Source organism: Marmota monax, unplaced genomic scaffold, assembly GCF_021218885.2.
Source record: "Marmota monax isolate L192 unplaced genomic scaffold, Marmota_monax_Labrador192_F-V1.1 WCK01_AAM20220418_F8-fsc00224, whole genome shotgun sequence".
NCBI lineage: Eukaryota > Metazoa > Chordata > Mammalia > Rodentia > Sciuridae > Marmota > Marmota monax.
Window position 1 is genome coordinate 1,505,905 of NW_026693937.1, and position 25,761 is coordinate 1,531,665.

The 25,761-nt window shown below is 47.4% G+C and overlaps 1 long non-coding RNA gene across 4 annotated transcripts in view; it reads left to right on the forward strand.

Moving 5' to 3' along the window:
* Window positions 1-25,761, forward strand: part of LOC124106288 (uncharacterized) — a 176,007-nt gene that overhangs the window by 26,936 nt on the left and 123,310 nt on the right. For 3 of the 4 annotated variants that reach the window (XR_009228576.1, XR_009228575.1, XR_006856048.2), the window contains exon 2: window positions 8,833-8,951. The exons of the other annotated variant lie outside the window; for it this stretch is intronic. This is a non-coding gene — a long non-coding RNA (uncharacterized LOC124106288). The remainder of the gene's footprint in view (window positions 1-8,832; window positions 8,952-25,761) is intronic. 4 annotated transcript variants of the gene reach the window in all.

Here is a 25,761-nt window from a genome sequence, read left to right on the forward strand (position 1 = left end):
TTCCAGGATGGGGTGCTTTATAGCAAGTAAATGAATCCTAAAAACATAACCGGTGGTCTGTAGGTCTGATATGGTCTACCTTCCTATGCCTCCTTCAGAACTCACAGCATTTAGCACACTCTAGGATAAAGAACTGTTGACATGGGGGCTTCTTTCTGGAGGTGAATGTGGCCCTTAATTCATAAGGATGTAAATGCCATAAGAATATAGATTCCATGGGGCTAGGGATTCTTGTTTCATTCTTCTCTTGCTGGGAGCCTAAGAGGGTGCTTGGACCAGCGTAAGCATTTGGTCATCATTTGTCGGATGAACAATTGTTTATTATCTTTAGCCCTGTCCAGCTTGTAGCCTGTGCCTACTTGTTGAAGGACAAGTTTGCCACCTTAGGTTTTTTTCATGTGGAATTTCAGGTACTGCATTAGAGGGATAGCTTTGATGCTGGAAAGTCCTTGAGGTCATGTTCAAATTATCATACCTATATGCACATGCACACACACACACACAGAGTGATTCTGAAACATCCTTCTAAATTCTTTGTGAATATGGAGGCCCAAGGAAACCAGTTCTTGTCAAGCTGTTTCCATATTTCCCTACCCTAGGAGGATAAGCCCCATTGAGACTAGGTGTCAGATCCTGTGCCTCTATCTCTCCCACTTGGGCCCCAGGCCCTCACCTCCAGAGTTGGCACATCATCAGACCAAGTTATTCCCATAAAGGCGCAAAACTTGAGACTTAAATTGGATTTGCCTGTGGCTTTGTGCTCTTCATGTCCCTCCCTCCTTTGGTTTTGATTTATCGTTTTAATCAGTCATAGTCAATCATTCCCTCTCCGTCTTGCTCACCATAAACACAACCTCTTGCCAAAAAAATTATGACTGTATTAAATGATTTTATTACAGTAAACTGCAGATTGTACAGTGTAAACACAGGTGCCGCTCAAACTCCACACCCTCCAGCTCTGTCCAGACCAGCACTGGTGCCGGGAGGGCGGGGAGGTGCCCGGGCCTGCGGGAGGGAGTGCCGCCGGCAGTCAGAGGATCAGGAGGTCCTTCGGTTTAGCCCTTTGCCATAGAGATGAAGAAACTAAGTCTCTGGCTGGTGAAGCCACAGGTCTCAGAAGGCTGAAAGGTCACACAGATGTCTAATGTCACACAGCTGTCCAATGACAGAGCTAGAGTTGGATCTAGGGTCATCTGATGTTTGAGACCCTTTGCATGACACCTTTCCTTTATGCTTTATCTTCTCCCTTTCCAGGGTCATTTTTGGCTCATAGATATTTATTTATTTAGTACCAGGGATTGAACTCAGGGGCACTTTACCACTGAGCCACATCCCAAGCTCTTTTTTATATTTTATTTAGACACAGGATTTTTCTGAGTTGTTTAGGGCCTTGCTAAGTTGCTGAGCCTGGCCTTGAACTTGAGATCCTTCTGCCTCAGCCTCCTGAGCCACTGGGATTATACGTATGGGCCACTGTGCCCAGCTGAGTTTGATATTATAATTCTCTTACACACATACACACACACACACACACACACACACACATGAACCATGGGTCTTATGTTTGCTTTTTGTCTCAGCACTGGGGGAAATGTAAATTCAGTATAAAGAACAAGTAGCTCTTCTTTCCCCTCAATCAGGGATGGCAGAGATGGGGACTCCCTATCCAAGCCATTGTTCTGGAGACAGAGATGGGGAAGTCCCAAAGTAGACACAACCAAAGGAGGCTCTTCTGGGATGAGGCCTTGGGGAAGCAGCCCAGACCAGCGCCTTCTGGCTGGTGAGTAGGAGAGCTTTGTCCTGGGATGGCCGCGCCACTCTTGAAGCTTGGAACCCTGTGTTGCCAAAGTAGCTTGCCCAGTAGTACTGGAGCCATGGAGTTTAGTTTCTTTTGGTGTAGGTACAAGAGTAGAGAAGACCAAGACTCTTTGGGGGGTCATTTCTCCCCGGCGGGGGGGGGGTGGTCTACTCTAAATATATTGTTACTAAGTAAGCATGAGAAAGGCATTTTCTAAACAGGTGACTTATCAGGTCGAGGGGGACTCTTAGAAAGGGTACTCCAAAGATGGGACTATTTGGACAATCCATTGAAGATGTCACCTCCTCATTGGGAGCTTTCTTAGCCTAAACTCTCCAGCCCTTTGGGAATCAGTGCGCGTACACACACACACACACACACACACAACATATATACATAACATATATACATATATAGTTTAGTCTTCACATCTGCTCTTTCCCCCCCTTCCTGTTTGTTTTTTGGTTTTGGCACATCTGGGCCTCTGTAGTAAACAGATCCAATATTTACCAAGCAGCTCCAAAGGTTACATTTGCTTCCAAAGTTTTTAATTCCTCCTCCTTTTGGATAAGTTTCAGCTCCAGAGAGAAGCTGTTTTTGCTGAGCCTGGGCTGCAGGAGAGAGGCAGGAACACAGACCCATCTGTTGAAGATTGGAACATAAATAGCCCCCTTTAAAAATAAATCTCCGCTTTTAACTCTGTAGATAAAAATATCTGAATAAAGGACAATTCTTAATCTCCACCTTCTCCCCTGCTTGACTCAAGCGTTTCTAAGTGGAGTTTTTTTTTTTTTCTCTTCTCCTTTTACAGGTTTCATTTTGGCTTTGATTCTAGTGAGTTTACTGACAGATTACTTCATTTTAACTATATGGCTTTTCTGTCTAGGGGGAGGTATATTTCTAAGTATCATATTTATCAAAAGAGCTCTGCAAAACAAGGGCCAGAATTACTCTTTTGATGGTTCCCCCTCTAACTACAACCACAATAAATTTTGTGAGAAAGAATGCTCAACTGGGGACCTTTTATGTTAAAGCCGAGAACCGGGGTTCAGACGTTGTCACTTTCAAACCTCCGCCAGTTGGGCTGTTTTTTTTTTTTTTTCCTTCTTCTCCTCTCCCCGGCCAGAAATCTCACATCTGGTCTCACTTGCAAGGCTGGTCCTGGGCTCCCAGGGGCTCCATATTTTTCCCCCTATAACTTTAAATCAGAGGAGCATTTCAGTAAATCACAGGGAACACTTATTTATTGGACATAGTTTTGGGTCTCTTAAAGCATGGAAAATAAATTTAATGGAGCGTTCGGAGCATTTCTCCAATCTTTTGAGGGATTACTTGGGGAATTTGTCAACTGCGCCAAGCCCAGCAGCCTGATCCAGAGAGATGGGAAGGAAATGATGGGAGAATCTTCTCAGAGGACCCAGGTGGATCCTAAATCACCCCAAGAAAGATTAATATAGGAGGACCAGTTGCCAGCAAGGTTGATCGGCAGCCTGGCCATCTATTTAATAAACTATCATTTCAGCTGGAGGGTGACTTTAATCTGAATTACATTTTGTTTTTGTCATCCACTCTTGCCAAGTAATTTATGGCATACCAGAGCATGCTTTTTAACCTCAAACAGCAAAGGAGGGAGGTAAAAAAAGGGGGGGGGATGGGGGCAGGAACAAAGACAGATAATAAAATAAAAAGAGGGAAGAGAGAAGTTCTAGGAGGCTGTGAAAACCTGGAGGTCAATAGAGGAGCAGGGTAGAGCAGACAATTGGAGAGAGGGATGGATGGAGAGAGGGACTGCCCGAGAGGAGTAGGTGGAGGCTGCCTGTCTGGGCAGTCAGTTCTTGGTGACCTTGAACCAGAAATGAAGGTGGGTGGGGTTGGTCTTTCTTCTTTGAGGGAAATTAGTGAGGGTAATTTTTTCCTGGCTTGTGGGATCAGTGACCTTGCAGGTTAGGGTAGCAGGAGTGCTTGCTTAGCCTAGGAAGATGGGAGGCTTCTGAGGTAACCCTCGGGAGGTGTGCTGCTCCTTCAGGTTGGAGCTGCTGGGAGAACAAAGGGCTGTTCATGAGGGCGGACAGGCTTTGTTTTTGGAAGCAGAGCAACAGTGACATTATTGTGGTCATTATGAGCCTTAGTGCAGAACCACCATGCCCCTTTTCTGAAATTGTGGGTCTGGAGGTTCTGATTTGTCTTTGTCCTAGTCTTGGTGATTCTTCACCAAGAAGAGGACAGGGATTTTTGTTTTTAGGTCCAAATGGGTAAAGTGAGGCACAAGGTAAGCAGGAGCAAAAGCTAAGGGATCTCCTTAAGCCATAGGGGTGCTGCAGGGGGCCAGGGACATAGATGTGCTCATTTCTCCAGCTTTCGTGTCCTGCAGATGAGGGCTGAAGAGCTTCCTGCTCTTCATTTCCGTTTTCTTGGAGCTTCTTTGATGTCCTGGGGAGAGGACTTTCTGCTCTGATTTCCTTGTTCTCCCACGTGATTCCTACCAACCCTTCTCTGCTTCTTCACTCTGTCTTTTCAGCCTAGTCAAACCAGTCCTTGCCTGTCACCTCCCTGGATGGCCATGGACAAGGGCCTTGGAGTCGGGGAACTCATAGGGACCACTGGGGTGGTAGCCTCGGGAATGAGAGGAGGGTCAGAGGGGAGACAGGATGACCAGAAAGTTCTGGGCCAGGTGAACTCTGAAGTGGTCGCTGCTCAATCCAGACTCAAAACAGAGTGCAAGTGAAGACCTTGTCTGCCCACAGGCTTCTGTGGAGTGAATTTAGATGTGGTAGGTGTGGGTGTGGAGGAAATGTTCTGGGGTTTGGGAAATTACAGGAGCAGGGCTTCATGGTGAGCACGTGCCAAAATGCTGACCTTCAAGTGACCTCTCACTGGCTCTGCATGGCTTTTCCTGTTTGCTTAGGGTCCTCCGTGATCTGGCTTCATCCAAGTTTTCAGCCTCCCCATTCCTTATAGTCCCACGAACACTCTGGACTGTAGTTTACCTTCTTACTTCTGCTTTGATGGTCCTTCTCTTCTTGTCCATCCTTCCTAGTTTTACCCACACTTCAAAGTTTGAGACCAAGTTTTATTTTCCCCTAGAACATGTCCCTGAACACTTTGTTCTTTGTGACCAACTGATGGCCTCTACCACACTCTTTAGCATGAAGGTGAATATGGTCTCTTATTGCCCCTGTCGAGTTCCTATTTCCCTCTCTGTCTTATCTCCTCATTGGTAAGTGAAGGGCTGTGAGGGATGATCTCTAAGGTCCTTTGCAGCTATAGTGTTCTAAGAGTCTATGTCTCACCCACCTCCTGTATCTTTTTCTCTTATGAAACCTCATAATATTCTAGTCCAGGATTGAGCTCTGAGAGGGTATTCCATAAGTACTTTGGTTTACTCATCTGTACATGTCTTTTTTCCTACTGGAGGTGGAAAGACTAGGAGTAGCTTAGGTGCCTTGGGAGCCTTGTCCTGTAGTTGAGCCCAAAGAAAGCAATTTGTGGATATGGTAAAAATTGCTCTGATTTCTTTACTCCCAGTATATTCTGTTTTGGGGAATTTACTTTGGGGAGTTCTCTCTAGCATAGGGAGAGCGCTTACTAAAGGGGCTGGGGAGCTCCTTTGCAGAAAATACATTTTATAGCACAATAGAAAAAAGTTCCCAACTTGATTCAGACCTGGGTTTGGCCACTTCTTGCCCCCAAGACTCAGGCAAGTCACTTGGCCTGCGAATCTTACACGTTCATCTCTAGAACAATGGTTCCAGTACCTGCCTGTTTGATCTCCAAGGACTGTTGTGGGAATAAAAAGGTGAGTTGACTTGGGAGAACGTTCTGTGAATTGTGAAGCTAATCGTAGCAGGTGTGAAGTGGCCGAGGAGGTATGAAGCGAGCACCTAACCTCTTAACACTAACAAATAAAAGCCAAGACAACAGAAAAAGAGGACATGGAAGGGCTCTCCCTCCCTCTCTCACTGTTGGACAAAGCACCACTTCTCTGGATAATATGCTGTAGAAATGCTCCCCCCTCACCCACAGGGAGGGAATAAAAAAAGACAGAAAAGAAAGTCAAGCGAGAAGGAACATACTGGTATATTCTGAAAGTTGACTCTGGGAGGAGAGGAAAACATGAGCAAACAAAAGCTGTCACTCACTGGCAAGCTGCTTCCCCTGAGGAATAATCTCTGTGAAGAAAAATTAAAGATATGAACGTAGCCTTGAGCAGGCGTACAGACCCTGGCTATGGCTGGTAACTTGGGAACCTCTGGGGCGTGGCCTTCCCTCCCAGTCTTGGGGTTTTACGAGCTCTGAGGGGTTGAGAAAGGGGGCAGAGTTCGTCTTCTGTCCTCCAAGGGGGCAGCGTCTTCCTGTCCCCCACAGTCCCTGCAGTTTGCCTGAACAGGCGTGCCTGGCAGTGCCATGGTCCAGGCCTGGACCCCATGTGGCCGTGTCATGGCCGCAACCTGGACCCTGTGTAGAGCCCTACCCACCCTTGGCCTTTCTTACGCACTCACACCTCACTTCTCTTCATCCTGTTCCAACTTCCCTCTCTTCCCACATCCATCCGCCTTGCCTTGTCAATTTTCACCCCATGAATCAGAAGTTGGAGGGCCCCTGGAAGCTGGCAACTGGGGCTCCAGCCTTCTAGAAACCTGTTTGTGTGCAAACAGACAAAGGGCTCCCCCCCTCCATGCACACACCATCCCGACTTTCCAAGACGATGATTGAGTTTTTCCCCTGTTCTGCTTGATATTTCTGCCAAAGCAAGAAAAATCCTCGTTGAAGTCTAGCAGGAAATCCAATAAAAATTCTTCAAAAGATGGGCTTGACATTGAAAAACAGCAAAATTATAAAATAGGCCTTAGAAAAGAGAGAGGAGAGTTATTATATCTGGCACCAAGCAAAAGCCCCGAGACCCCGTCCAAATGAGCCATCACAGATTGAAAGTGTTTAGCTTCCCGTTGATTAAATATGGAGAAGGACCCAGGGCCTGCCAAGCCTCGGGGATCCAAAGTTTGTTTTCAGTCAGAATGTGTTTTCAGTCAATGGAAAAAATGGTCGGCCTGCGCTGGGCTATGTAACCGAGAAGCCCCAGGTTTGGAGTGAGTAATGGCTGTGAAGCAGAAAACCATGAGGGTTGTTAATCATCCCTCCCAGGCCCCTGTAATTTAACTCAGCGACTCCTTCGGCTTGGAACGCTCTCCCCACCCCCTTGCCTCCTTCTCCCTGAGTTCATTTTGCTCCAGGGAGGAGAGAGGAGTCCTTCTGAAGGTCCTCTGCATTTCAGTTCTTAAATCTACCCCCTCCCCAGCCCTCTCCCTATCGTGTCCCCATCATCCGTGGCTCTGAACATCCCAGGATGTGGGAACAGAGAGCAGAGATACACTCCCACCCATGCGGTTCTTTCAGGAAAATTTGCTTTGTCCCATGAGCTTCCTGAAAGCAAGACCTGGAAAAATCTCGACCTCCACCGATTGCCTTTGTGGGTTGGGCTGTCTTACAGAGGTGTTTACTGACATTTAAAAAACAGTTATCTTTTTCCCACCTTAAAGTTTTCTTTTTTCTTAGGTCACATTGACCGTACATTATTCCCTTGGGATTAAGAGTATAGGAAGTCTGGTTTCTGCTGTCTTTAAAGTCCCCATAAATGAGGCTTCTGAGATAGAGTGAGTGACAGGGAGAAGAGAGAAAAGGGTGAGTTGGGTGGGGGGGGGGAGAGAGAGAGAGAGAGAGAGAGAGAGAGGGAGAGAGAGACTGGAGGGGAACATGTGGCCTATGAGGTAGGCCAAACCTCCTTTTCTGTCAAATGCAAACTCTATTCTACTCTTCTGCTTTCCCAGCCACCTATGCTGCCACCTTCTTTTTTTTGGTGGGTTGGGGGGTGGTTTCCAGGGATTGAACTTGGGGCACTTGACCACTGAGCCACATCCCCAGCCCTATTTCATATTTTATTTAGAGACAGGGTCTCACTGAGTTGCTTAGCACCTCAATGTTGCTGAGGCTGGTTTTGAACTTGCGATCCTCCTGCCTCAGCCTTCGGGCCGATGGCATTACAGGCTGTCCCACTGCGCCTGGCCTCTCCATGCTTACTTCTTGAGTCAAGTTTTGACCAGCATTAGCAGCACCAGGGGAATGAGGTTGCTGGTGTGAATCTCCTCTTTCTTGTCCTGCCCTAATGGGTATATGGTGGCTTCATTGAAACTATTGGTTTCATTGGCTTCAGGCCTCTATGCAATCACCTCTCCAGATAACTGCTATTGATGGGTCACATTTCACTAAAGTCTAGTTAAAATTGCAGGAGTAGGACCTAGTGAACATTCTTTTGGTCTGCTGTTTGTTTCAGAATGGTGGTCAGCCTGAGCCGCAGCTCAATCTCCAAGTACAGAGAGGGCTTGATACCTTTCAGCTGGGCACCAACATTTGGTTGCAGGAAGTCACTTCAACCAAATAGTTTTTTTTTTTTTTTTTTGAGGACTAGGCAAATAAACGGAAGAAAATGAGTAAATAAGTGGCTTTAAAATTATGACATGGGAAATGCTCAGCGGTTGAGTGGAAACAGATTCTTCTGTAAGGAGAGCAAGTCTCTGGCAGCTCAGCTGTAGGGACATGAGCCCAATCAGCAAATACTCTGAGTGACCAATGATGCTGAGAAGTGAAAAGGAGATAGCTCCACAGGCTAGATTGTCCCAAAGATCCAGCTAGAGGAATTCTGGGAAGGGAGGAAGTCAAAGGAAAAAAGCTTGTGTGTGTGTGTGTGTGTGTGTGTGTATGTGTGTATGAGGGGGGTGGGGGGAGTGGGAGATATGCTTTGGATATCACTATTCTAGGAGAAGGAAGATCAAGGATGTCACAAGGAGAAGGAGAAGAGGAGGAGGAGGAGGAGGAGAAGAGGAGTCCAAGTTGGTCCTCATGTACCACCCTCTGCCTTCACATCATTAGAATCCTTCCTCATACCTGTCATTTTTTGGAGTAATTACAGGGTGCTAGCATGTGCCAGAAGCTGTCTGTATTATGTAACCCTTTCAGTGGTTCTCTGTGGTATGCCTTAGGTCCCTTCTTCACCGTAAAGAATCTGGAATTTGGAAAGGAGAAGAGCTTATAAATGGAGGAGTCAGGATTTGAACCTGGATCTGTCCAGCCTCTTGCCCTGACCCACACAGAGAGTCTGGTGAGTTTTTGTAGGCAGTGATTCCAGGACTCAGATATTTGGAGACAACCCAGGAGGATACACATCAAAGATTCCACTTCACAGTGGAGGAAAACCAGCAGCCCCATGGGGCGGAGAGTCGGCATTTCAAACAGCAGTGAAGGCTGCTGTGCTGGGGGGCTCATGGCAGCAGCGGGACCCAGGTTGGGAGGGTCAGTGGCAGGTCACTGTCATCATCAATCACCCCAAAGCCTTTTGTCTGCAGCAGGGAGGGAGAGGGAGCTGGCTGGGGCACCAAAGCAAAGCAGGTGGACCAATAGAATTTAAGGGATTCTGCTGGTGGGAGATGGGAAGGAGTATTTAGAAGTTTAAGGGGAATCTTCATGGCTTGGGGAATGCCCCGGTGGGAGAAAATGTGCCGTTCCGAGATCCTGTACAGCATTCCCATCACAAGCTGGTCCTTCCCAATGCTGCGTTGCTCCTGGCACTGGGGGTTCTTATAGACCTATCTATCCATTGCTAAATGCTTCATTGGACCACACCAGCCACTGTTCTAGAAGGTACCAAGAAATGCATCAAAAATTTTATAACAAGTTTTTTAAATCTGGTATATTAGACACTTACAAATCTCAAATTCTTTTCCCCAAAAATATGTTATTTTATTTGCACTCTGAGAAACCTATAGTCCAATAAGGGAGGATATGGTCATGGAGAACAACGTAGGCACCTGCCAGGCACTGTTTCAAATAGTTGTACGTCTTCATAATGGCAATGCTAACAATGGCTGAGGTAGAAACTCCTGTTATCCCTCCTTTTCACAAGAATGAACCGAAGTACAGGGGGGTTAAGTCGTTTGTCTGAAGCTATATGACCAGTGAGTGGTAGGGTCAGGATTCAATGCCAGGCTGTCAAGGTCTGTGCCCAACTATGAACTGGTGCACCCCACTGTCCTTGGTGTTTGTAGAGAAGGCAGCGGTGGAGTGGGATATGTTCAAGAGTAGGGAGAAGCTGAAGTGAGCAAGCTGGACTCAGACAAGTGGTCAGGGAGCTGGGCATAAGGACAGGAGGCCTCTGGAGAGGAGGCTTTGGAGAGAGTGGAGGACTTGAGGTGAGTTGTTCAGGGACCTTCTTGAGGCCGGGCTGAGGGTCAGACCGATCCTGGGACCTTTTGGAGAGAGAGAATGAATCTGACGAGAGTGAGGTGGTCTTCAGTGGGCAGTAAGGACACAGGTCTGTGGGCAGGCAGATCCTGAAAGCCAGGGAAGATTTAGTTTGTACCCTGGGAGAGGGTAGGGTTCTCCGGGCATTCTGAGCCATAGCTGGCACAGCATAAATCACCAGGAGACTAGCATGCCAGGCCTGGCTCTGCCTTGAGGCATCTCTCTCAAGGTCACTCAGCTAATTCATGTCTTTGGATTCCAGCTATCTTATTTTTTTTTTAAATAAAGGAATTAGGCTGGATGCTGTCCCCTGCCTATAGAGTTCTGTGGTAAGAGCCGAAGAGGAGAATCAGGCAGGGTTTTAAAAAGAGGTTGGGGATGGAAGAAACTAAAGATAATGAAACCTTGGAATCAGAATTAAGGTGATCTTAGATACCTTCTCCCTACTCTGTTTTGTAAGTGGGGAAACTGAGGCCCAGAAAGGGCAAATGATTTCTCTAAGCCACACAGCTTATTATTGGGAGAGCCGAGGCCTTAATCCAGGCTTAGGCCCCTGGGCCTGCTCCCCTGCAGGTAGGAGCCATTGAAAGAACTTTGCTCAAGAGTAGGCTGAAAGCAGAAAGGGCTGGGAGGCTCACAGGACAGTGCTACCAGTATTCATTCTTACTGCATTTTGCCAGCATTGGCCCGGTAACCGTCTCCAGAGGAGCATAGCTAGGCATTGGCATCTCAGAACCACCAATCCGTGGGTTCCAGTCCTAATTCTGCCCTGGTGAGGAATATGCTGCTATGCTCATCTGTAAAATGGCAGACCTGTCCCTGCTCATGGCTGTGAGCTGAGGCTATAATGTCCTGGGAGCCATCTGCAGGGAAAATTGAAGTCTGAGGTGGGACCGAAGCCAATGGCCAGTGTGGTGGCAGATCCCCAGGACCTGGGCTCCTCTTTTGCTTTTCTGGGCCCAGAGCCCTGCTCCTCACACCTCCTGTGGCCTGGAGTGAAGGAGCAGGGTGTGCTGGCCTGGGGCTCCAGGGCTGGGTGGAGGGGGTGAGGCTGCAAGTATTGCCTGAGCCCTGACACTTGTATGAACCTCCCTCCCAGGTTCCTATTTGCACTCCATGTCAAAGGAGGCTGGTAAAAGTTAACAGGCCTCCCTGCCTCTAGGAGATCAGAAAGACAACTGGAGCTTCCTGGGGTCAGGAAGAGGTCACTGAGACCTGCCTGACCAGGCAGTCCTGAGCTGACCCTGATTTAGAATCCTGCTCTCTACCTGAATCCAGAACCCAGAGCACCTTCCAAGGCAGCTGACCTGAGTCCCCATTTCTCTAAAGGCACCTGAGAAGGTGTCCTGGGCCTTTCTTACAGGGCCCCTTCTCCGTTGGGCCCAACATTTCCCCCTGGCCCTGGGCCCAGGGGTGTGTGGAGGGGAAGAAGTCCAAGAGGGAGTGAGTGGGATCCAGAGTGGGATGACTCTGAATGACATGTAGGGCAGAATCTGTGTCTGGGCTGGGCCTGGCCAGGTGTGACCCTAGTCCCTGACCCCTGGTGGCCCAGAGCGGGAGGAGGTGAGGGATGGGGATTGGGAGGAGGCTGTTGGCTAACATTTACCAGGACCTTTGAAGATGTAAATGCTTCCCCAGCCCCTGCTGGGATTGATGGGGTCAGAGTTCACAGGCATGGTTGCCTGGTTCTCCAAGTGGGCTGGAAATCTTTCAGACAGATGGGTAAGGGTCCCCTGTGATGGCACATTCCCTAGAGGCAAAGGGCTCATGGGAAATGCTATTTCTGTTGCTCTTTTGGGATCAGGCCCAGTGTCCTGGAGGCTGTAGGACCGGCTGATGGAAGTTGTTTTTGTCAACTACTCACATGTTGCTTGGGTGTGTTTTCCAGGTTGTATTTGGTCCCATGAAAATCAATCAGTGGATGATCTGGGAGAGCTTCCATCTCCTGACTCTGCCTGACTTGAAGCTTTTTGCCTACCCATATTAGATTGTCTGCGGTCTCCTGTCACACCATGCTCTTTCTTGCCTGGCATCCCTCCTGAGCTGTTTTCTCTGCGGGCTTGTCCTTTTCACCTCCTTAACATTAAAAACTCCTATTCACCTTTCTGCATCACCTCTTCCAGGAAGCCTTCTTGGAATGGCACCTGCCCCTCTCCTACAACAGTCAACAGCTCATGCACTCAACTAATATTTATGAACTGTGTGCCAGGCCCGGTTCTATTGGAAACGTATCAGGGCATACAGCAGATCAAAATCCTTTCCTCAAGGAATTTATGTTCTAGAAGGTAATGATAACTAACATTTATATAATCCTTTTTGAAAAGCTTTATATGCATTAACAAATTTAATCTTTAGAACTTCCCTATAAGGTAGGTCAATTTATTTTCCACATTTCGATAAATGAAGTTACACACCTGATAAGGGTCATATTTAATTTAATTTAATTTAATCCTTACCACAGGATTATGAGATTGATGCCATTTTCCTCATTTTACAGATTAGGAGCCAAGACTGAAGGGGCTAAGTATTGGTCAAGGTCATCTAGCCAGTAAGAGCAGTACCAAGTAGATAGATAACTGCAAGCCTGGGAAGGCCTAGATTGCCTCCCTGTAATACTATTACTCTGTTTCTGTGTTGAAGCATTTTCATTTCCTATTTAGGTGATCTTCTCATCTTCCTCATTATCCTAGGAGTTCTCCCCAGGCAGTAATCTGGCTTATTTATCTGTGTCTCTTGAACTCCCATTGTGTTGAACACTCAATTTGCATCCAACAAATACTTGCCTATTGATTGATTGACAGCTGTATGTGGGTGGAGATGAGGAGGAGGCAGCTAGTATCTGTTGCATATACTCTATGCTAGGTTGCGCACTGGTCCTTGCTAACCACCATCTCTTTTAGTCCTCGGGATAGTCATAATGAACTAGCTTTCTCTGGGCTGGCAGCTAGTGTTTGCAAAAGATGGGATTTCATCACAGGTTTCTCTGACTCCAAAAATCCATGTCCTTTCTACACCACAGGAGGCTGCTGATGGATGGCAAGGTGGCCACTCCGGAAAGTGTTGGAGCCAAAGCCTCCTGAGCTCTTGCTGTTCCAGTCCCCACCTGGCTAGGAGAAATGGAGAGGGGGTGGACCTTCCATTTCGAGGCTACCTCCACAATAGATTAAAAGGCATCTGGGAAATTGAGGCTTTGGTTCCAAGCTCATTCCCACCTATCCAGATGTTTGAAGTAGTTAAAGGGCAGCAATTTGGTCCATTACAGGTGTTTAATGGATTTTTATCAATTGTTGCGAATTGCTACTGATTTGTTCCAGGGAAGTTGCTGGAATCAGACATAACTGGCAAATATTGCACATGTTTTCCAATGAAGGAGGAGGATTATGGCAGACTAGCCTTTAGTTTTCAGGTCTGGAGCGGATATGCAAGGGTTCTCTGTGTATATTTAGTTCTTTTGTTCAAACATCTGTTTATCCTCCTCCTCCTCCTCCTCCTCCTCCTCCTCCTCCTCCTCCTCCTCCTCCTCCTCCCCCTCCTCCCCCTCCTCCTCCTCCTCTCTCACAATTAGGAAAGGAGAACAGAATCTTCTGATTGATCTACCCATAGAGCCTTGTAGACTAGCTGGCTGGATCTATGAGTGGAAGGAATACAAGAGACCCACCCAGGGTTCCCAGCCAAGCAGAGCACTGGAACTCGTGTCTCAGGCCTCCATGTCCCCACTGTCACCAGCTGGTCACGTCAGCTTCCATGGCCCCCCATCTCCCACAGCAGACAGCCATGTCAGGTTTCCCCTCCTACTTTGGCTAATCCCCTATTTTGCTTGACTTAGAATCAAAATGCAGGAGGACTGCACCCAAACGGACTAAGCTTGCTTTAATCACTGGCAGGTAATTTGATAGATGGCTTGGCCAGCACCCACTGTAGGAATTAAGCAAAGCCTGAGTTGTGGAGACAGTGGGAAATAACCTTGAGTGACTGTGGTAAGCAGGCGGCCTCATTTCACCCGGGGGACAGCACCTGCCCCAGCTCTACAACTCAAATTGGAAGCCTGCATGCAGTGTCTGCCAGGTGGATGGGTGACATTTCTCTCCCAGCCTCTTCCTCCAAAGACAGGACAAATGTGTCAGCAGCGGGGCCTCAGGAAGAACCAGCAGACCCTCAGCTTCTCTTCTGACTTACCTGGGGATAGGACATCTAACAGTTGAGGAAGGAGTGACTGAAACTGTGCCCCAGTGTCCCCTCCTACCAGTTCAGGTCACATTTCCCCCAGGCCAGCCAGGTAAGCATTCCAGCAAATGAGCTCATTTGTTGGTTCCCTCATTTGTTGGGGGAACACAAGAGAAGCCAGGGCCTTTCAGCAGATGAGAGTGGCATTATAAAATTAGTGTTTTATGGGCCACATGCAGAAACTGACCAGTTACCCAAGACTCTGCTGCTTCTGCACAGGGGCCAGTTGCAGAGGAGAAACTTCTAGATTCTTTCATCCTGATGAGGATTGTTAGCTCTGACTTCAGATAAGCAGAACAAACAAGCCTCAGCCCAAGTGGGAACTGGTTCTGCGCCCTCGCTTTGCTTTTCTAAGTCATCAAAGCCAAGTTCCTAGGGCCTGACTGTCTCACGGTACTTTCTGATGGTTTCATTGTTTTGTTTATTGTGCTTATGACAAGTGCTAACAGACCGCTTTCAAAGTGTGTTGATATTTCAGTTGTTTTTGAATGGCCCTTCTGTTTTTCTGCATCTGGACAGCATTACAGTCTGGCCCCAGGGAACCACTGGGTTCCTATAAAAGTGTACCAGGTCCCCTTATGCGGAAAACACTGGCCATGACAAGATCAGACACCCTTCTGGGCAGGAACACACACCAGAAATGAGAGCAGAATCATGAGCAGCCTTCAGGAGCCAGGAAGGACAGGCCTGGGCTGGGAAGAGGCCAGTGAGCATTGCCAAGAGGACTGTGGGTGTTCTTTTTCTATGCATGGACATATTGTGACCTTCCCAAGGGACAAACTCTACCTAGCAGGGTGCCTAGCACTGGGCCATGTTACTAAGTGTTTGTTGTCAGTCGATCCCCGCCCCCCCCCCCACTTCCCGCTACCTTCTCTGTCTTCTTATTTCAGGTTGCTCATCAACCACTAGCATAGAAGGGTTCCTGAGGACGGACCAAGGAACAAGAGCTGAACAGGCAGGACAATTTGGAGTTCAGGAGAGAACTGGGAGAGGCAAGCAGCCCCAGGACACTCAATCTTCAGCTCCCAATCTGCTCCCCTCCTAAGCTTTCTTGGGGGGAATCTTTTGCTATATTGCCTGAAGGACTGTAGTGGGGGAAAAGGTAGGATGGGTTTGTCCTCTTGAGAGTCTGTCTTTGGTTTTCATGGCTTTTTTTCCTTTTTACTTCTGCTCTGTCCCCACCCTCCCTCACTAGCCCTGACGCATACTGCATTGGGACAATTTAGGCTAATGCAAAACTAGGCTCAAATCAGCTTCCTCCAGTAAGAGAGAATCTGTGGATATGGATCAGGCTCAGATATAATCTGAGCAAACAACAAACCACTGGTTTTGTTGTTTATAGCTCTCATAATCTAATTGTTTCACCTCTGAACATTCTTGCATTGCCTAACACAATAAAGATCCAAACCATAACAACATCATGGAGACCGTTGTAGAGCAATCCATTCACCTCTTGGCCAGGAAGCAACAGAGAAAAAGAAGAAGAGATTGAGGTCCAAAATCTATGTCCCCTTTGATCAGAAGACCTCCAACTGGGCCCTATATTTAAAATTTCCACCACCTCCCAATAGTGCTAATCTGGGGACTAAGGCTTTAACCCATAGGCTTTTGGGGGAACATTTCAGATTCAAACCAAAGTAACTATCATTTTGAAAACTCTAGTATAAGCTACCTGTCCTTCTTAAGTTTTAGTATCTGCAAACTTGTATATGTGACTGCATTCACTTTAGCTCACTTGTGAGACCTGAGAAAGCACTCAGCAGTGCTATTTTGTTTCATTAGAACAGGAATTTCACTGGTTCTTGGTGCTAGAAGGAGATAGAAGGGGACTCTGGACCTAGGGTCAGGCTCTTTCCTACAGGCTGGGCTGCTTGACCTCAGAGAATCTGAGCATGCCCTTCACATTCAACTTGAAGGCATGAGTGTTCCATCCAGAGGCCGTTTCTTGTTTGCCAATATGATTCTCTGTTGGGGCAGAGAACATGGTGTGCCTGTGTGTGTGTGTGTGTGTGTGTGTGCCTGTGTGTGAGCACTTGTCGTTTTGAAAAATTTTAAACTTTATGTAGCAGTTTCTTTCCCACCAGGATCTCTCCTTGTATGAAACTTGAATTTTATAGATTTGGCTGTTAATTCCTCATGGATACCACCATCAATAAATATTTATTGAGCTTTCACTGGGCATAGCATGTTGAAATAAGAACTATATATTTGACTAAAGAGGAGTTCATAGCAGATGGGGGGTAGCAGAAGGGGCTGAAGAAATCTCTTGGATGTCTCTTCCAAAACTGAAATTTGATGACTTTGTAGCTTCAGTGACAGGGTCCACTTTGACACACGTCGGGCAGTTAGCTCAGACAAGGGAATGGACTTTGAGAGATGCATGGGTCATGGCCAAGGTAGTCACCTTCAGGAAAAACTACCCAGAGCCTCAACATAGTTGCCACCAGTGGTGTGAGCCTTGCGTCCATTTTGGGATTCAGGGGTGCAAAGGGATGAAGTGAATCCCTTTGGCCTTTCCCCCATGCTGGCCTGGAGAAGTAAATATTTGCTGATTGAGTGATGGTCTGCCATTTGATTCTTGGGAAAGTTTGAAGCATGCTGATGCTTTGGCAGGAGGCAACCAAACCTCCTTTTTTTGCTGCTTCTCAGTGGAGGCCTGATGGGAGGCCTCACATGGCGGGAGCCCTGGGAGTGGTGTGGGCTGGTGGGAGGGCTGCTGGAGGGAGTGCTGCATGCCTCTCCGGGAGCCCTAGTTAATCAGACCAGAAACAGCCCGCCCGCCTCAGCAGTGACTCAGGCCTCCTGAGGGGTTTTCTTCAACATTATGAAGATGAACATGGCTCTGAGAATTCCCTTTGGACCTGGGCTTCGTGCTAATTGCCTCCATATTTATGGGAAGACGGGCAGGCCACAGTGAGAGCCTCGGGAGCAGCATGTGTGTCTGCCTCACAAAAGAGGACTGGACTCTAGAGGGAGTTGTGAAAAGAGGATCCTAGCCTCCAGGGGTCAAGACCCTCAGCTCCCTGTGGTGACAAGGTGGTATTATTATTATTCCCTTTGTCCAGAAGAGAAGTTGACACATAGACCTACAGAAGTTAAGTGCCCCAGTTAATGCTATCAGAACAGGATCCACAGTGTCAAGGTGAAGATGAAGTCCAGATCTCCTGCCTTTCTGGTTTTCCCATTGCATGGTGGATGGGGCAGGGAATTAAGAATTGCTAAGGATGTCTTCCTCATAGCTTCCTCTAGAAGGTGGTGCTCAGTACCTCACAGGGGGATCTCCCCTGAGGTTGGACTGGTGGTCTTAGAGGGCTGGTAGAAGAGCAAGGAGCTAGAGAATCCTGCCTGTCAATCCTAGATTGACTGTGGGCTAGTTACTTCCCTGTCCAAGCCTCACTCTCCCTATCTGTAAAGTGAAGATAGTGGCCATAACTATCTCAGAAGATTTTGGGGAGCAGTAAATGAAATAATATGTATATAAAAGGATTTGTATTATGCCTGGAGCACAATTTAGTGATTGCTAAATATTAGGTGCCATTAAAGGGAGGCATTCTGGTGGTTAAGGATGTAGGAGCAGAGCTTGGCTGTCTGAATCCAGAAAGGTTATAGAACTTGCTAGGTCACACAGCTAAGTGAGGAGTGGAGTCAGGAAGAGTGTCCTGGTCCAGCATTCTTTCTAGATCTCTCCACACTGATCTTTTGAGGAAGGGAATGGGATGGGGCTCTTCAGGCACGAGCGTTAGTCATAGGAAATGCCTGTCTTGGGGGTTGGGGTGGTGCCACTTCCTAGTCCGCTGGGATAGCTGCCACTCAGTGAAGGGCACAGCCCTGGGAGCCAGCTCTGGGTACAGCTGAGTTGCTGCTTTGTCTGACACAATCTGGGGAGTCGCCTCCAGGCGGAGCGGAAGCCACACAGGCTGGGCAGGGTGGGGGTGCCCTTGGCGCCCTGGGATCTCTGTGTGGCTTTCCATCAAGGCTCTGTTGGTGCCTGGTTCCTCCATAAAGCCATTATGTACTGGGAGAATTAATCATGCCGTTAGGTAAGCATTATGGCACTTTTATGGCAGCTTTGAAGCTAATCTGTCACTAATGCCTACTGGATTATCATGATTTCTTGCAGTTGTGATTCATTAACTCGAAGCCTAAGAGTAATTCTATTAAACATCTCCCATCCCTGTTCGCCTCAACACGTCCGTCCCTACTCTCTGCTCCATTGTGCTGCTGCAATGGCGCGACTGGCAACCTGTGTGGTCTCTGAAAAAGAAACCCCAATGAGATGGACAGGTCCCCGGGCCAGCTTGAAACTGCCCAACTGCATGTCCCTCCCCTGCGGAGTCCCTGAGCACTTGTCCTCCCTACTGCAGCTCATGCTGCCAGCAAAGATTTCTGGTCTTTTCAGTCAAGTTTTAGCTTTTCTCAGCAGGAGGCTACAGAGCCTCTCCTGAAACTCTGTCATTACTTTTAAGAGGCGAAGAGGGAACCTTATAGACCCATGAATCTCAGAGAGGCAAGCACCCACAACTCTACAGGTGACTGCGAGACCCTGCAGGGCCTACCTGGGGCAGAAGTGGGTTTGGCGCTGAGCAAGAAAACCAGGAACTCTGCTTAAGCAATCTGGCCCCACACTCTTCCTTCTTGCTTAAGGCTGAAAAAAACTCGCGGGTGAGGAGGCAGGCACAGGAGACTGTGAGGTAGCCATGCCACACCATTTACTGCTGGGCCTGCCAGCATTAATAAAACTCCTTGGTGAGGTGTTTCAGCAAGAAATGGTTCTCTCAGGCTGGCTGTTCTCTGCAAAAGGTCAGCTTCGGGGCATAGTTTGACGGATGGGCTGTGAGCAGGCAGCAAAAAGAAAGCCGGGGCGAAGGGGGTGGGTGGGGGTGGACTGGGAGGAAGTCAGTGGAGACCAGGAGCTCAGGCTGTGTCCTGGTGCCAGAGCAGGCTTGGGGGGACGGCATCTTGCCCCTCATTCTGTACCATCCATCAAGCCCAGCACTGAAATCTCAACAATTTGTAGCCCCCCCTCACCCCCTGCACCATGCTCAAGTGTGCACCATGCCTGACCCTTCCCGCCCTCATTCAGGCCTCTGCCGCTGGAGTTGATGGATGGCTTCTCCTCCCACCAGCTCGCCTCTCCACAGCTGGGGAAACACGCGCAGGTAGAGGTGGGGTCAAACCCGGGGCAGCCCAGTGACCCAGCCACCGGGGCCAAGGGACTCTGTGTTCCCAGCAGCAGCAGGTGATGCCAGAGGCATAGAAATAGAACGGAGAGGGGAAAGGAAAGGAGGAGATACTTCCAACTCTGTAAAGGAGAAAAGGGGGGTTAAAAAAAAAAACCCAAACTGAAACCAAAAAAAAAAAAAAACACCCCATTCTGCATCCTGAGGTCTTCCAAGACTTCTGAGAATCTATAACATGGTGTGATGTCTTCTGCGCACAGCGACAACGTTGTCTGCTCCTCTCCATCTGTGTTTTCTCACGCCTGTGCGCCTTAGAACCACTAAAATGAAAAACAAGTTAAAAAAATACATAGATGTATATACAGCGAGACTGAGAAAGAGGACAGTACTCTGAAGCCTGTGTTTTCTTTTCTTTTCCTTCTTTATTTCTTTATTTTTTTTTTCTTTTTCGTTTGCCAGTGTTTGTTGTAAGAAAAAGTGTGTAAAAACAATTCCTTGACAACTGGAGTAAATATTCTCAACACATCAGCTGAGCAAGAAGTCAGGATCCAACGTTTCCATCCTTCCTCTTCCTGGGTAGAGATGATAGGAAAAGAAAGGAACTTTCAGGGGCTAGGTTGGGGCTCAGTGATAGAGAGCTTGCCTGGCATGTGTGAGGCACTGGATTTGATTCTCAGCACCACATATAAATAAATAAAACAAATGTCCATCAGCAACTTAAGAAAAAAGGAAGAACCTTTTTGCATACCTAGATTACTCCCTGTTTCCTGTTCCAGGTGAAACTGATTCTCCCATGTGGGGGCTTATAATCTGTACCAAGGTGAGGCCGGGCAGCTGGTCCCACAAGGGATGCTGCATTGAGAAGCTCCCTCTGTGGGCTTAGGGGCCTTTGGAAAACAGGAAGCGAACAGTAGCCCAGACATGGTGTGCCTGTGTGCATGTGCTGGCGTGCATGGGAGAAGCCTGTGCCTGCTGCAGAGGGCCATCTGAGAATTCAGGTCAGCCTCCGTGAACTCCCCTGACCTGGAGAAATCCACTCTCCCAGCAGCCCCCGTGGCCTTGCACCCTGCAGCTGGCACACAGCAGCCCCAGACCACTTCTTTTCTTGGAACTTCAGAGGCTGAGCAGGAGGGTCCAGGAGGGAGTCTCCAGGCAAGAGTCTGAGGGCCGTGGAAGTTTGAATGAGTGGAACAGAGTTAATGGGAGGAACAAGGAGGGAGAGATGGTAGATAGAGGAAGAAGTGTCTGGCGGTGGGCGGAAAGACAGGAAGAAGAAAAGAATGAGAGAAAAACAGAAACTGAGGGACTGGTGGAAAGAGAGAGGAAGAAAGCTCCCAGAGAAAGATCCAAGAGATAGATGGTCACGGGACAGGAGTCAGCAAGAAAGAGGGGAAGGCAATTTAATGAGGGCAACTTGAAGGCCAGCTTTAACCAACAGCTGGCGGGGTGCCTGGTTTGATCTCCCTGTGAGTTGGGCGGTTTGATTAATCGTGGCCTGTGGCAGAGGACGGACACCTGGCCCCGCTGCCGAGCTCTTTGATCTCCAGGATTTCTCAGGGCCTGTGGGAGGGGAGTTGCATGAATGTGTGTACTCCCAGGGCACCCGAGGCCTGCTCCTGAGAAGGAAGCAGGGAGGCCAGGGAGAGCGGCCCTCAGCGGGGCTGGGAGGGTCAGGGTGGGGCGTGGGGGAAGCAGGGAAGGGCAGGGGGAACTACAAAGGGCATGGGGCTCCTGGAGATGTGAGGCCTGTGGGAACAAAGGCCCTGAGGGAGAGGTTTGCTAGGGAATGGAGGAAGGCCATTTGTGGGGGAAAGTTCACCCATAATCTTGGGGTGATTCAGTGAGGAGGAACAGCCCCCGCCCTCTGCACGAGGGAATAACTGAATTTTTAAGGAGGATCAGTTGGAGAAGAAAACTACTGCACAAATTTGTGCTAAGTGGCTCGTGGCTAGAGGGCTGGCTAGTTTAATGCAGGAGCAAGCTCTTTCTGGGGGTGTGAGGAGAGGGAGGTGCAGGGCCCCTTCAAACTGGCTCCATTTTATACTTGTTGGATGGAAACAGATTTGAGAAAAGAAAGCGACATATTGCCAAAAAAAAAAAAAAAAAAACCTTTCAAGAAGAAGGAAAAAAGGAACTAAAACCCTAATGCCCTTAAAAAAGAAAACCGAAAAAAAAAAGTCATAAATTATGCCTTTGGACTAAATCCATTGGTGTCCTGCCAATTTCAAATAATAGTGTAACTTGATTAAAAAAAACTTTACAGGATTTAAAGTTGCTGGCTTCTCTGACTCCTCCCTGAGACTTCTCCTTAAGTCACTGTCTACACCAGGCTAATTTGTTCCCAGATTCCTTAATCTTCTGCAAGGTGGTGATGACGTGGGTAACTTTGTAGCCATTTTTGAAGTGTTCATGATAACTTTTGCTTATGACTCTCCCCCCATCCCTCCCCTCCACTAAATCTAGGGGCAACTTAAATCATTACCCTGAAACAGGGTATTGAAACACAGTATGCTATTGAAACTCTCTCTGTGTGTGTGTGTGTGTGTGTGTCTGTCTGTCTGTCTGTCTCTGTGTGTGCTTAGGGGTAAACTTCAAGTTTTGCCTAAAGTTGGCTGTTTTCCTTTCAGGCTGCTGAAGAGCTGTTCATAACCACCTTAGATCTTAGAAAAGGTACATACATGGAAACAATAAGAATGTCTCCCAAGAATTCAGCCAGGACACAGGTTGTAGATTGTTAGAGATACAGGCTCCAATGACTAGTAGCAAAGAAAATTCCAGAAGTGAAAGGCAAGATTTCTGGTGGGATTGGGGTTTTGATGATACATACGGTGGTCTGAGAGTCCGCTGTACCCCAGCACGAATGGCATCAGCCTTGAAGGCCTGAATTCAAATTCCATCTCCGTGACTCAGTCACAAGCTGCGTGACCTTGGGCTTGCCACCTCATATCCCCAGAGCTTCAGCTTCCTCATCTAAAAATGAGATGAATAAAAATACTTGCCTCACAGGCTCGTTGTGAGGATTAAATGCATTAGTGTATGTGAAAGCACCCTGTAAATGATGAAGCCTTCAATTAACAGTAGACATCAGAATTACTGCTTATATTACAGAAATCCAGGTCTCTTTAAACACTCCTGTTGACAGCAGGGATGTTTTAATTCCAAATGGGGTTTGCACATGGAGGGCATTAGAAAAAAGGGGCCTCATGTTACCTGCTCCCCCTGGGGCACTTGCTCTCCTATAATTATTGTTTACTAATAAGTACGGTTTGCTCATAAATGTCCCATTAAACCCGGCTGAAATCCTTCACCCGACTGACCTGGCTTTTCTGGATGCTTCTAGGCAGGAGCCCTGGGAAGCTCCCCCTGGGTGGCTGGTCTTTCAGACTATGGACTGCTGCACTGGCCTTTCTTGGCAGGGTCCAGGAGATCCCCAGCTGGGCAGTGGCAGCACTCTCATGTTAGTGCTCTTGCCACTCACTGTTTGCTGATTTATAAGTAGGACATTGCATTCCTCCACTCTGGGCTTCCTGGAGCTTCATAGCTTTTTGCTCCTGTTTGTAAGTAGTCCTCCAGTGTGGGGACACAGCTGTCATTTGTACACTGAATGGGTGGTGCCCAGAGCTCAAGGCTCTGGGTTCAAATGCCTACTTGGGCATGAGACCTTTGGGATATAAGACCTGGTATCTCTGATGCAGAAAGAATAATGCTTACCCTTCTAGGGTTGTGGTAAAAATAAAGAAAACCCGGGCTGGGGATATGGCTCAAGAGGTGGCTCACTCGCCTGGCATGCGTGCGGCCCGGGTTCGATCCTCAGCACCACATACAAAACAAGGATGTTGTGTCTGCCGAAAAACTAAAAAATAAATATTAAAATTCTCTCTCTCTCTCTCTCTCTCTCTCTCTCTTTCTTTAAAAAAAAATAAAAAAATAAAAAATAAAGAAAACCTCTGTAAAATTCATAACCAGTGTTTGGCATATAGTAGATGATCAATAAATAATTATCCTTTTAGGGCTAACTGTCTTCACCCTGGCTGGATATTGAAATGACTGGGATAGGTAAAATTCTAATGCCTAAGCCCCACCTCTAGAGATTCTGATTTTGTTAGTCTGAAGTTAAAAGCTTGGCATCAATAGTGTTATAACTGTCCTCATGGATTATAACATGTAGGGTTAAGAAATACTAATGCTTCTCAAATAGGGTTTATACCATCAGTTAGGGATCTTATGGCAATGCATGTTGAGTTAGTAAGTGTGGGGTTGAAGAATTTCTGCATTTTAAAAAATAAGTTAAAAAACTTTTTTAGTTGTAGTTGGACACAATACCTTTATTTTATTTATTTATATGTGGTGCTGAGGATCAAACCTAGTGCCTTACACGTGCTAAGCAAGCGCTCTACCACTGAGACACAACCCCAGTCTGCATTTTTAACTGGAAGGCAAATACCACAATTTTATGGACCACATTTTGAGAAACAAATCTCTATGTTTTCCTAACCCTAACCCTATACCTCCATGCACCTGGAGAGCATCATGGCCCTGGATTGGAGACCCTGGGAAGTCAGTGGTTGCAGACAATTGAGAGACAATTGAGGCTTGCCTAAAGGTGACTGCCTAGTGTCAATCCTGGAAGCTGCAACACACACACAAACACACACACACACATTCTTACACCCACTTACCTCCTTCTAAATCTAGTCTTGTATACCTATAAAATAGCAACCAGAAGATATTTTCCAACATTTCGTTATCGTTCCAGGCTTCCTAGTTTATTCTAGAAGGTAATGAAATAAATGAAAGCATTTGCCACAGAACATTAAGGACCCAGGTCACAAGTTTGAACACCTATTTGTAATACTCAATTGGAAAAGTAATTCCTAGCCTGGGCTTGTAAATAGTCACTGCCAATATACTTACATGATCAAATGGAACCCTCATACCTGGAGTGCTAATGCAGCAAAACCCAGTGAGCCTACAGATGAACAGCTAAACCCAGGGATGCTTTGGCTGGAGGGGGAGAGAACTGACTGTGGAACAAAGGGCTTCTGATAATGGCAGAGGGTCTTCCAGACAGCACTCAGCCTGGAGGATTCTCCCCTCCCCAAATGACAGGGATGGATATAAATTACTTATATACACATAACATACAATATGCAATTATATAAAGCACAGTTGCAGAACATGCTTAGGGGCAGGCACTTTTGTAGTGGACATTGTCAGAGTGAGTTTTTCATGGAGCAGTTTCATGCGTATGCTATATTTCATGAATTTACAGCATATTAAGAAGAAAAAGGAATAACCAGAGCATATAGCTGAAGACTCTTCATTAAAGAATGAACTTTGCATGGTGGAGAGTCCTTTGCAGGTGAACAATCTGCTAAGGCCCTAGAAAAGAGGAGTTTGATGTCCAACAGGTCTGAGTGTTATCAGCTACCCTGTGCAGCATGAGTTGATCAGCAAAGGCTGAATGATCCAGGCCACCCCAGAGGAAAACCCTGATGTGATCTGTATCAGAGGATTTCAGTAGTCACTCAAGGAAAAAAAGACCACGTAATCAAAATCTTACCATTTGGCTGAGGGGTGGCAGTTGACACCAGAATCAAACAGTAGCCATGCCTGTATTTTTGACTGCACCATTCAACTGGGCTTAAGTGAACTGTTCAGCAAATAGTATGGAGTTTTTCTCTAGTTTAGATTGGGATCTTGTGTCTTGGTCCCTTTTTGTTGTCTTTGTCAAGTCAGGTGTTGTTAGAGACAGATGTCTGGACAAGATGAACCCAGCTGTCAATCATTGTCAAGGTCCTGGCATATCCAACAGTCAGGCAAGTGGCTGCTTTCACTGACAGCTTCCTGAGGCTTATTCTTGCCTCGAGGTGCCACCCATTCCCAGCAAAATAAAAAGGAACACCATGCAAGCCTCCTTCGGCTTGCCGGAGCACATCCACCTCGGAGAGGTCTGGGGCCTGTGTGCATGCAGAAATTGACATGTGCCATTCCGGAAATCTTGTTTTATTGCTTCTTTCCCTTCCAACAGTCCCCCTCCTCTGCCACCTCCTTTGGAATCCTAGTTCCAGATGTGACTCTCTCTGTTTCCTTTGGCTGGAAGTTTGCTGTTTTCCCATAACCCAGTCGGGTTGCCTGTTAGAGAAACCAAAAAACTCCAACTTTCTGGGAAGACATCTAATTAAATTCCCAAAGAGGGGAGAGGAAAGCCCCCCTCTGAAATAGACAGATACGACCTCATAATACATAATCATCACAGAAGAGAAA